Source organism: Pleurodeles waltl, chromosome 4_1 (genome assembly GCF_031143425.1).
Source record: "Pleurodeles waltl isolate 20211129_DDA chromosome 4_1, aPleWal1.hap1.20221129, whole genome shotgun sequence".
NCBI classification, from domain to species: domain Eukaryota; kingdom Metazoa; phylum Chordata; class Amphibia; order Caudata; family Salamandridae; genus Pleurodeles; species Pleurodeles waltl.
This window is the reverse complement of record NC_090442.1, coordinates 38557083-38569726: the sequence shown is the minus strand read 5'-3', so window position 1 is coordinate 38569726 and position 12644 is coordinate 38557083. Positions and strand designations below refer to the sequence as shown.

Below are 12644 nucleotides of genomic sequence, written 5' to 3'. Positions count from 1 at the left end.
TTTGAACTCTGTCTTGCAGATTACCCTCAATGTCGCAATGGATAGGGCACTACTCCCACAGACCGGGGTGTGTAAGTTTAAGTCTATCTGAGGTGCACACCCTGAACTAATACTTTTTTGCTGAAACCTAATCATATTGTTTACTCTTCCTCGTAGCAGCTTACCAGGGTGATAGTATATTGCAAAAGAACCATTCCACTTCTTCACTGAAAAGAGTCATGCTGGTTACCCAAATGTGCTGCGTGTCATTTTATACAGCTTTCTTTATTGAAATTAAACTTGGACTGACTTGAAATATTCTCTTTCAAAATGATCGTTTTGAGCTGCTGTGAATTTTATTTCTAGAGGTGGTGACAGGCTTTCAGGTACGTGCTTAGGTCAAGGCCCTGTTCATGTCACTTGTATAAGCTAATTAAGGGACCAAATTAGCAAGTCAAGAAATGGGAAGTCTGAACTACTGTCAAAGCAGTTTCATTCTCTTTTCAAATAATCCAAAAATACCATTGCAGCATAAAACAGAGTATTCAATAAAAGAAGAAAGGAGGTTTAACGGCAAAAAAGCACATCATAAGATATGAAACTTTGGAAATTATCAAGATATTGTTTGAAAAAACTCCTTTGATGGAAAGAAGATGAAGAACGGTATGGGATACTGTCCTGCGCACCTGTAATTGATATGTTCCACATCCATTCATACCACCTAACCCTAAACACCCAAACATATTGCAGTCAGAGACCATGTGGCCTAATGGATAAGGCATCTGACTTCGGATCAGAAGATTGAGGGTTCGAGTCCCTTCATGGTTGAGTCTTTATCTCACAGCACCCAACTTATCTTTACATACAAACTGAAGGCACACTCTTACAATACGCCTTTCATTCTCACTCATTAAGAAAGCCCAATCCAAACTGCACAATCAGTCACATTATGCCTTCAGCATTGCTACTTTTCTGTCTGTCTGCCATACCAAAGTACCTCTTCATAAACGCTATGGATATGCAATATGTATGCAACAATATGACATGGCACAATCATTCTGAACAGAACTGAGGGTAGATTCAGTGCAGGGAGTGTGTGTGCGTGCAGAAAGCAGAAACTATGCATTCGTAGAAGCTCTATGATTTTCTCCAGGAATAATGCAAATTGTCCCTCAGAAAAAGTATAGTACTAGAGAAGAATCATAAAGGATTGACACAATTGCTGCCTTTGCTGTTGCCCCAGTTGTGTAATTTGTCAAGGACTGGTCTCTTGCAGATTGAGGCACCTAGTTGCAATTGTGTGGTAAAAATTACCCTTACAACCATTTTTTCTATAAACTTGAGATCTTTCTGAGATACTATCTCACAGACTTCTTATGAATGAGGAACTCTGAAATTGTCACATTCCACTTCGTACGTCCTTAAAACCATGCTGGTTATTCAAATGGGCAGATTGTTTTGTAAATTCCTTTCTGTCTCGAGTTGTAGCTATATTGATACAGAGGCATAATTGTTTGAATGATATATATTGGTTTGGTTGAAGTATGTTAGTAGAGGTGGTGATAGGCTTTCTGTGTCTGCCTGAGAGCAAGGACCGGTTAACATCTTTTTCCAAGAGCCATTTGTTGTGAAAGGTATCAGGCAAAGGAGTATGTATTGTCATGTGGTTCTCTGATTGCTTCTGTCCACTTGCCAAAAGTTCCAAGGCCCTATTATAACATAAAAACGGTAACTTTGAAGTGGTGGGTGGTGGAGGTTTAAGATGGTCAGTTTAATTAAAGACAGAAAAGTGAAACGAATGACTACGGAAATACTCTATGTGGCCATGAACTGAGATGAAAGGATGATTTTGGAACTCTGTCTTGCAGATTACCCTCAATGCCGCAATGGATAGGGCACTACTCTCACAGACCAGGGTGTGTAAGTTTAAGTCTATCTGAGGTGCACACCCTGAACTAATACTTTTTGCTGTAACGTAATCATATTGTTTACTCTTCCTCGTAGCAGCTTACCAGGGTGATAGTATATTGCAACAGAACCATTCCACTTCTTCACTGAAAAGAGTCATGCTGGTTACCCAAATGTGCAGCGTGTCATTTTATACAGCTTTCTTTATTGAAATTAAACTTGGACTCACTTGAAATATTCTCTTTCAAAATGATTGTTTTGAGCTGCTGTGAATTTTATTTCTAGAGGTGGTGACAGGCTTTCAGGTACGTGCTTAGGTCAAGGCCCTGTTCATGTCACTTGTATAAGCTAATTCAGGGAGCAAATTAGCAAGTCAAGAAATGGGAAGTATGAACTACTGTCAAAGCAGTTTCATTCTCTTTTCAAATAATCCAAAAATACCATTGCAGCATAAAACAGAGTATTCAATAAAAGAAGAAAGGAGGTTTAATGGCAAAAAAGCACATCATAAGATATGAAACTTTGGAAATTATCAAGATATTGTTTGAAAAAACTCCTTTGATGGAAAGAAGATGAAGAACGGTATGGGATCCTGTCCTGCGCACCTGTAATTGATATGTTCCACATCCATTCATACCACCTAACCCTAAACACCCAAACATATTGCAGTCAGTGACCATGTGGCCTAATGGATAAGGCATCTGACTTCGGATCAGAAGATTGAGGGTTCGAGTTCCTTCATGGTTGAGTCTTTTTCTCACAGCACCCAACTTATCTTTACATACAAACTGGAGGCACACTCTTACAATACTCCTTTCACTCTCACTCATTAAGAAAGCCCAATCCAAACTGCACAATCAGTCACATTATGCCTTCAGCATTGCTACTTTTCTGTCTTTCTGCCATACCAAAGTACCTCTTCATAAACGCTACGGATATGCAATACGTATGCAACAATATGACATGGCACAATCATTCTGAACAGAACTGAGGGTAGATTCAGTGCAGGGAGTGTGTGTGCGTGCAGAAAGCAGAAACTATGCATTCATAGAAGCTCTATGATTTTCTCCAGGAATAATGCAAATTGTCCCTCAGAAAAAGTATAGTACTAGAGAAGAATCATAAAGGATTGACACAATTGCTGCCTTTGCTGTTGCCCCAGTTGTGTAATTTGTCAAGGACTGGCAACTTGCAGATTGAGGCACCTAGTTGCAATTGTGTGGTAAAAATTACCCTTACAACCATTTTTTCTATAAACTTGAGATCTTTCTGAGATACTATCTCACAGACTTCTTATGAATGAGGAACTCTGAAATTGTCACATTCCAATTTGTATGTCCTTAAAACCATGCTGGTTATTCAAATGGGCAGATTGTTTTGTAAATTCCTTTCTGTCTCGAGTTGTAGCTATATTGATACAGAGGCATAATTGTTTGAATGATATATATTGGTTTGGTTGAAGTATGTTAGTAGAGGTGGTGATAGGCTTTCTGTGTCTGACTGAGAGCAAGGACCGGTTAACGTCTTTTTCCAAGAGCCGTTTGTTGTGAAAGGTATCAGGCAAAGGAGTATGTATTGTCATGTGGTTCTCTGATTGCTTCTGTCCACTTGCCAAAAGTTCCAAGGCCCTATGATAGCACAAAAACGGTAAGATTGAAGTGGTGGGTGCCGGAGGTTTAAAATGGTCAGTTTAATTAAAGACAGAAAAGTGAAACGAATGATTGCAGAAATACTGTATGTGGCCATGAACTGAGATGAAAGGATGATTTTGGAACTCTGTCTTGCAGATTACCCTCAATGCCGCAATGTATAGGGCACTACTCTCACAGACCAGGGTGTGTAAGTTTAAGTCTATCTGAGGTGCACACCCTGAACTAATACTTTTTTGCTGAAACCTAATCATATTGTTTACTCTTCCTCGTAGCAGTTTACCAGGGTGATAGTATATTGCAAAAGAACCATTCCACTTCTTCACTGAAAAGAGTCATGCTGGTTACCCAAATGTGCAGCGTGTCATTTTATGCAGCTTTCTTTATTGAAATTAAACTTGGACTCACTTGAATTATTCTCTTTCAAAATGATCGTTTTGAGCTGCTGTGAATTTTATTTCTAGAGGTGGTGACAGGCTTTCAGGTACGTGCTTAGGTCAAGGCCCTGTTCATGTCACTTGTATAAGCTAATTCAGGGAGCAAATTAGCAAGTCAAGAAATGGGAAGTCTGAACTACTGTCAAAGCAGTTTCATTCTCTTTTCAAATAATCCAAAAATACCATTGCAGCATAAAACAGAGTATTCAATAAAAGAAGAAAGGAGGTTTAACTGCAAAAAAGCACATCATAAGATATGAAACTTTGGAAATTATCAAGATATTGTTTGAAAAAACTCCTTTGATGGAAAGAAGATGAAGAACGGTATGGGATCCTGTCCTGCGCACCTGTAATTGATATGTTCCACATCCATTCATACCACCTAACCCTAAACACCCAAACTTATTGCAGTCAGTGACCATGTGTCCTAATGGATAAGGCGTCTGACTTCGGATCAGAAGATTGAGGGTTCGAGTCCTTTCATGGTTGTGTCTTTTTCTCTCAGCACCCAACTTATCTTTAAATACAAACTGGACGCACACTCTTACAATACTCCTTTCACTCTCACTCAATAAGAAAGCCCAATGCAAACTGCACAATCAGTCACATTATGCCTTCAGCATTGCTACTTTTCTGTCTTTCTGCCATACCAAAGTACCTCTTCATAAACGCTACAGATATGCAATACGTATGCAACAATATGACATGGCACAATCATTCTGAACAGAACTGTGGGAAGATTCAGTGCAGGGAGTGTGTGTGCGTGCAGAAAGCAGAAACTATGCATTCGTAGAAGCTCTATGATTTTCTCCAGGAATAATGCAAATTGTCCCTCAGAAAAAGTATAGTACTAGAGAAGAATCATAAAGGATTGACACAATTGCTGCCTTTGCTGTTGCCCCAGTTGTGAAATTTGTCAAGGACTGGTCTCTTGCAGATTGAGGCACCTAGTTGCAATTGTGTGGTAAAAATTACCCTTACAAAAATTTTTTCTATAAACTTGAGATCTTTCTGAGATACTATCTCACAGACTTCTTATGAATGAGGAACTCTGAAATTGTCACATTCCAATTTGTACGTCCTTAAAACCATGCTGGTTATTCAAATGGGCAGATTGTTTTGTAAATTCCTTTCTGTCTCAAGTTGGAGCTATATTTATACAGAGGCATAATTGTTTGAATGATATAGATTGGTTTGGTTGAAGTATGTTAGTAGAGGTGGTGATAGGCTTTCTGTGTCTGTCTGAGAGCAAGGACCGGCTAACGTCTTTTTCCAAGAGCAGTTTGTTGTGAAAGGTATCAGGCAAAGGAGTATGTATTGTCATGTGGTTCTCTGACTGCTTCTGTCCACTTGCCAAATGTTCCAAGGCCCTATGATAGCACAAAAACGGTAAGATTGAAGTTGTGGGTGCCGGAGATTTAAAATGGTCAGTTTAATTAAAGACAGAAAAGTGAAACGAATGACTACGGAAATACTCTATGTGGCCATGAACTGAGATGAAAGGATGATTTTGGAACTCTGTCTTGCAGATTACCCTCAATGCCGCAATGGATAGGGCACTACTCTCACAGACCAGGGTGTGTAAGTTTAAGTCTATCTGAGGTGCTGATAGAGCGTTCCGTACTAATAATTTACCTGTACTTGGACGCTCTTTAGGCCGATGAATCTTTTGGCTAAGTGGGACTCTCTTCACCCGAGATCAGTCAATTTAATCAAATCAATAATCAATAACGAACATAAGCAATACCCTGATCAACATAACACTTAACAATTAATCCAGAATACATTTCGGCGAACCCTGACCTTTCAGTCAGGAATAACCACACCAGTTTATTCAAAGTTAGTGAATTTATTTCCCTATATTAACAAAGCTAGCACAATATAGATTTGTCTTAACACCAAATGATAAACGTAAATGAACATTAATAGCTGTCCATAACGACGAAACAGGTGCAATCTATGCAGCATTTGAATAACAAGGCATTCGATAATAGCAATGCAAATCACTAATACTATAATCTGTAATGAGCTAATTGCATACATTTAGTCAGCATAACAAGGTCTCAAATTGCATTGTGCAACAAAAGGAATCCTCATCTAACCTCAAATTAGCATCGGCATGTGGGACTTCATGCAAAAACAATTTAGCAACATTAATTTTGAAAACTCCTAACTAGGGCTCTTATCAAAAATCAGCAGTTGGTTACCTAAAAGAAACACAATGCAATTGTACAATTTCCTTTCATATTTACCAATTACAATCAGCATTCAAGGAAGTCTTCGTCTCATAGGTACCGTTTCTTGGTCAGCATGGGACGGGGCAAAGGGGCAGGGGTGGACGGGACAATTTGCCTCACGGCGGCAAGATAAACTACTACTTCATGTAAGGGATTAAAGTTAAAGTCTCTAGGGCAAGAATCATTTAAGTCTCTTTCTCTCGATTAGAGAAAGCATCAAAGTCTCTTTCAAAATGGCGTCGCAGCAAGGTGGGCCATAATAGCTGCAATGTCCTGCAAAATGGCGGGTATCGGGCTGGTAATGGCTGCCTTCTTCTCGTGCACCTGGTTTAAATAGACAACAGTTCAAATCCAGTAGGGTCTTCCATTGGAGGGTTCATAGGTTAGCTTCAAATTGTCCAATCAAAAACGACAGTTCTCAAGCTTTTACTTAAGCATACATTATCCTTGGAGACGGGTACGCAAGTTGCAACATTTTATACCAATTAACTCATTTTCAGAGCTTCCATTGTCCGCACCTGCAGATCGACCTTGGAGCAAAGAGAAAAATGCCAAGCTGGCACCAAACCTTAAGATAAGCATGTGAACGATCTCAGTGGAAAAGTACAGCTTCAAGCAGAAATACACGTTTATTAGCACATTGGAAAAATACGAGCATCTAAATCGTGAGACCAGGCAACTAGGCCGAAGCCTCCACTAAAGTAATGCTAAGCTAAAACATTTCGAACAAGCAAATCATACCACACGTTTACGATTATGTCGGATTAGTGCACTTCTAATACATCACGTTATATAAAGCACGCTTATAAATGTTGGCAAACTACTCTAAGGGCACATTTTGTCCCCGTACAATCTTTATTAGTTCGGTTAAAGTCACACATGATTATTTCTACACTACGTTTATGCGCTAATAAATGTAAAACCTTCATTTCAGCTTCATCAGTGCACACCCTGAACTAATACTTTTTTGCTGTAACGTAATCATATTGTTTACTCTTCCTCGTAGCAGCTTACCAGGGTGATAGTATATTGCAACAGAACCATTCCACTTCTTCACTGAAAAGAGTCATGCTGGTTACCCAAATGTGCAGCGTGTCATTTTATACAGCTTTCTTTATTGAAATTAAACTTGGACTCACTTGAAATATTCTCTTTCAAAATGATTGTTTTGAGCTGCTGTGAATTTTATTTCTAGAGGTGGTGACAGGCTTTCAGGTACGAGCTTAGGTCAAGGCCCTGTTCATGTCACTTGTATAAGCTAATTCAGGGAGCAAATTAGCAAGTCAAGAAATGGGAATTCTGAACTACTGTCAAAGCAGTTTCATTATCTTTTCAAATAATCCAAAAATACCATTGCAGCATAAAACAGAGTATTCCATAAAAGAAGAAAGGAGGTTTAATGGCAAAAAAGCACATCATAAGATATGAAACTTTGGAAATTATCAAGATATTGTTTGAAAAAACTCCTTTGATGGAAAGAAGATGAAGAACGGTATGGGATCCTGTCCTGCGCACCTCTAATTGATATGTTCCACATCCATTCATACCATCTAACTCTAAACACCCAAACATACTGCAGTAAGTGACCATGTGGCCTAATGGATAAGGCATCTGACTTCGGATCAGAAGATTGAGGGTTCGAGTCCCTTCATGGTTGAGTCTATTTCTCACAGCACCCAACTTATCTTTACATACAAACTGGAGGCACACTCTTACAATACTCCTTTCACTCTCATTCATTGAGAAAGCCCAATGCAAACTGCACAATCAGTCACATTATGCCTTCAGCATTGCTACTTTTCTGTCTTTCTGCCATACCAAAGTACCTCTTCATAAACGCTACGGATATGCAATACGTATACAACAATATGACATGGCACAATCATTCTGAACAGAACTGAGGGTAGATTCAGTGCAGGGAGTGTGTGTGCGTGCAGAAAGCAGAAACTATGCATTCGTAGAAGCTCTATGATTTTCTCCAGGAATAATGCAAATTATCCCTCAGAAAAAGTATAGACCTGGAGAAGAATCATAAAGGATTGACACAATTGCTGCCTTTGCTGTTGCCCCAGTTGTGTAATTTGTCAAGGACTGGTCTCTTGCAGATTGAGGCACCTAGTTGCAATTGTGTGGTAAAAATTACCCTTACAACAATTTTTTCTATAAACTTGAGATCTTTCTGAGATACTATCTCACAGACTTCTTATGAATGAGGAACTCTGAAATTGTCACATTCCAATTTGTACGTCCTTAAAACCATGCTGGTTATTCAAATGGGCAGATTGTTTTGTAAATTCCTTTCTGTCTCGAGTTGTAGCTATATTGATACAGAGGCATAATTGTTTGAATGATATATATTGGTTTGGTTGAAGTATGTTAGTAGAGGTGGTGATAGGCTTTCTGTGTCTGTCTGAGAGCAAGGACCGGTTAACGTCTTTTTCCAAGAGCCGTTTGTTGTGAAAGGTATCAGGCAAAGGAGTATGTATTGTCATGTGGTTCTCTGATTGCTTCTGTCCACTTGCCAAAAGTTCCAAGGCCCTATTATAACATAAAAACGGTAACTTTGAAGTGGTGGGTGGTGGAGGTTTAAGATGGTCAGTTTATTTAAAGACAGAAAAGTGAAACGAATGACTACGGAAATACTATGTGGCCATGAACTGAGATGAAAGGATGATTTTTGAACTCTGTCTTGCAGATTTCCCTCAATGCCGCAATGGATAGGGCACTACTCTCACAGACCAGGGTGTGTAAGTTTAAGTCTATCTGAGGTGCACACCCTGAACTAATACTTTTTTGCTGTAACGTAATCATATTGTTTACTCTTCCTCGTAGCAGCTTACCAGGGTGATAGTATATTGCAACAGAACCATTCCACTTCTTCACTGAAAAGAGTCATGCTGGTTACCCAAATGTGCAGCGTGTCATTTTATACAGCTTTCTTTATTGAAATTAAACTTGGACTCACTTGAAATATTCTCTTTCAAAATGATTGTTTTGAGCTGCTGTGAATTTTATTTCTAGAGGTGGTGACAGGCTTTCAGGTACGTGCTTAGGTCAAGGCCCTGTTCATGTCACTTGTATAAGCTAATTCAGGGAGCAAATTAGCAAGTCAAGAAATGGGAATTCTGAATTACTGTCAAAGCAGTTTCATTATCTTTTCAAATAATCCAAAAATACCATTGCAGCATAAAACAGAGTATTCAATAAAAGAAGAAAGGAGTTTTAATGGCAAAAAAGCACATCATAAGATATGAAACTTTGGAAATTATCAAGATATTGTTTGAAAAAACTCCTTTGATGGAAAGAAGATGAAGAACGGTATGGGATCCTGTCCTGCGCACCTCTAATTGATATGTTCCACATCCATTCATACCATCTAACCCTAAACACCCAAACATACTGCAGTAAGTGTCCATGTGGCCTAATGGATAAGGCATCTGACTTCGGATCAGAAGATTGAGGGTTCGAGTCCCTTCATGGTTGAGTCTTTTTCTCACAGCACCCAACTTATCTTTACATACAAACTGGAGGCACACTCTTACAATACTCCTTTCACTCTCATTCATTGAGAAAGCCCAATGCAAACTGCACAATCAGTCACATTATGCCTTCAGCATTGCTACTTTTCTGTCTTTTTGCCATACCAAAGTACCTCTTCATAAACGCTACGGATATGCAATACGTATGCAACAATATGACATGGCACAATCATTCTGAACAGAACTGAGGGTAGATTCAGTGCAGGGAGTGTGTGTGCGTGCAGAAAGCAGAAACTATGCATTCGTAGAAGCTCTATGATTTTCTCCAGGAATAATGCAAATTGTCCCTCAGAAAAAGTATAGTACTAGAGAAGAATCATAAAGGATTGACACAATTGCTGCCTTTGCTGTTGCCCCAGTTGTGTAATTTGTCAAGGACTGGTCTCTTGCAGATTGAGGCACCTAGTTGCAATTGTGTGGTAAAAATTACCCTTACAACAATTTTTTCTATAAACTTGAGATCTTTCTGAGATACTATCTCACAGACTTCTTATGAATGAGGAACTCTGAAATTGTCACATTCCAATTTGTACGTCCTTAAAACCATGCTGGTTATTCAAATGGGCAGATTGTTTTGTAAATTCCTTTCTGTCTCGAGTTGTAGCTATATTGATACAGAGGCATAATTGTTTGAATGATATATATTGGTTTGGTTGAAGTATGTTAGTAGAGGTGGTGATAGGCTTTCTGTGTCTGTCTGAGAGCAAGGACCGGTTAACGTCTTTTTCCAAGAGCCGTTTGTTGTGAAAGGTATCAGGCAAAGGAGTATGTATTGTCATGTGGTTCTCTGATTGCTTCTGTCCACTTGCCAAAAGTTCCAAGGCCCTATTATAACATAAAAACGGTAACTTTGAAGTGGTGGGTGGTGGAGGTTTAAGATGGTCAGTTTAATTAAAGACAGAAAAGTGAAACGAATGACTACGGAAATACTCTATGTGGCCATGAACTGAGATGAAAGGATGATTTTGGAACTCTGTCTTGCAGATTACCCTCAATGCCGCAATGGATAGGGCACTACTCTCACAGACCAGGGTGTGTAAGTTTAAGTCTATCTGAGGTGCACACCCTGAACTAATACTTTTTTGCTGTAACGTAATCATATTGTTTACTCTTCCTCGTAGCAGCTTACCAGGGTGATAGTATATTGCAACAGAACCATTCCACTTCTTCACTGAAAAGAGTCATGCTGGTTACCCAAATGTGCAGCGTGTCATTTTATACAGCTTTCTTTATTGAAATTAAACTTGGACTCACTTGAAATATTCTCTTTCAAAATGATTGTTTTGAGCTGCTGTGAATTTTATTTCTTGAGGTGGTGACAGGCTTTCAGGTACGTGCTTAGGTCAAGGCCCTGTTCATGTCACTTGTATAAGCTAATTCAGGGAGCAAATTAGCAAGTCAAGAAATGGGAATTCTGAACTACTGTCAAAGCAGTTTCATTATCTTTTCAAATAATCCAAAAATACCATTGCAGCATAAAACAGAGTATTCAATAAAAGAAGAAAGGAGGTTTAATGGCAAAAAAGCACATCATAAGATATGAAACTTTGGAAATTATCAAGATATTGTTTGAAAAAACTCCTTTGATGGAAAGAAGATGAAGAACGGTATGGGATCCTGTCCTGTGCACCTCTAATTGATATGTTCCACATCCATTCATACCATCTAACCCTAAACACCCAAACATACTGCAGTAAGTGACCATTTGGCCTAATGGATAAGGCATCTGACTTCGGATCAGAAGATTGAGGGTTCGAGTCTCTTCATGGTTGAGTCTTTTTCTCACAGCACCCAACTTATCTTTACATACAAACTGGAGGCAGACTCTTACAATACTCCTTTCACTCTCATTCATTAAGAAAGCCCAATGCAAACTGCACAATCAGTCACATTATGCCTTCAGCATTGCTACTTTTCTGTCTTTCTGCCATACCAAAGTACCTCTTCATAAACGCTACGGATATGCAATACGTATGCAACAATATGACATGGCACAATCATTCTGAACAGAACTGAGGGTAGATTCAGTGCAGGGAGTGTGTGTGCGTGCAGAAAGCAGAAACTATGCATTCGTAGAAGCTCTATGATTTTCTCCAGGAATAATGCAAATTGTCCCTCAGAAAAAGTATAGTACTAGAGAAGAATCATAAAGGATTGACACAATTGCTGCCTTTGCTGTTGCCCCAGTTGTGTAATTTGTCAAGGACTGGTCTCTTGCAGATTGAGGCACCTAGTTGCAATTGTGTGGTAAAAATTACCCTTACAACAATTTTTTCTATAAACTTGAGATCTTTCTGAGATACTATCTCACAGACTTCTTATGAATGAGGAACTCTGAAATTGTCACATTCCAATTTGTACGTCCTTAAAACCATGCTGGTTATTCAAATGGGCAGATTGTTTTGTAAATTCCTTTCTGTCTCGAGTTGTAGCTATATTGATACAGAGGCATAATTGTTTGAATGATATATATTGGTTTGGTTGAAGTATGTTAGTAGAGGTGGTGATAGGCTTTCTGTGTCTGTCTGAGAGCAAGGACCGGTTAACGTCTTTTTCCAAGAGCAGTTTGTTGTGAAAGGTATCAGGCAAAGGAGTATGTATTGTGATGTGGTTCTCTGATTGCTTCTGTCCACTTGCCAAAAGTTCCAAGGCCCTATTATAACATAAAAACGGTAACTTTGAAGTGGTGGGTGGTGGAGGTTTAAGATGGTCAGTTTAATTAAAGACAAAAAAGTGAAACGAATGACTACGGAAATACTCTATGTGGCCATGAACTGAGATGAAAGGATGATTTTTGAACTCTGTCTTGCAGATTACCCTCAATGTCGCAATGGATAGGGCACTACTCCCACAGACCGGGGTGTGTAAGTTTAAGTCTATCTGAGGTGCACACCC

At 39.1% G+C, this 12644-nt stretch overlaps 4 non-coding genes across 4 annotated transcripts; all 4 read left to right on the top strand.

Annotated features, from left to right (window-relative positions):
* Window positions 1–734: 734 nt before the first annotated feature.
* TRNAR-UCG (transfer RNA arginine (anticodon UCG)) lies at window positions 735–807 on the top strand. The gene has a single exon. It is a non-coding gene; the product is annotated as a tRNA-Arg (tRNA).
* A 1754-nt stretch (window positions 808–2561) lies between these two features.
* Window positions 2562–2634, top strand: TRNAR-UCG (transfer RNA arginine (anticodon UCG)). Its single transcript has one exon. It is a non-coding gene; the product is annotated as a tRNA-Arg (tRNA).
* A 5160-nt stretch (window positions 2635–7794) lies between these two features.
* Window positions 7795–7867, top strand: TRNAR-UCG (transfer RNA arginine (anticodon UCG)). The gene has a single exon. It is a non-coding gene; the product is annotated as a tRNA-Arg (tRNA).
* A 1753-nt stretch (window positions 7868–9620) lies between these two features.
* Window positions 9621–9693, top strand: TRNAR-UCG (transfer RNA arginine (anticodon UCG)). The gene has a single exon. It is a non-coding gene; the product is annotated as a tRNA-Arg (tRNA).
* The last annotated feature ends 2951 nt before the right edge of the window (window positions 9694–12644 follow it).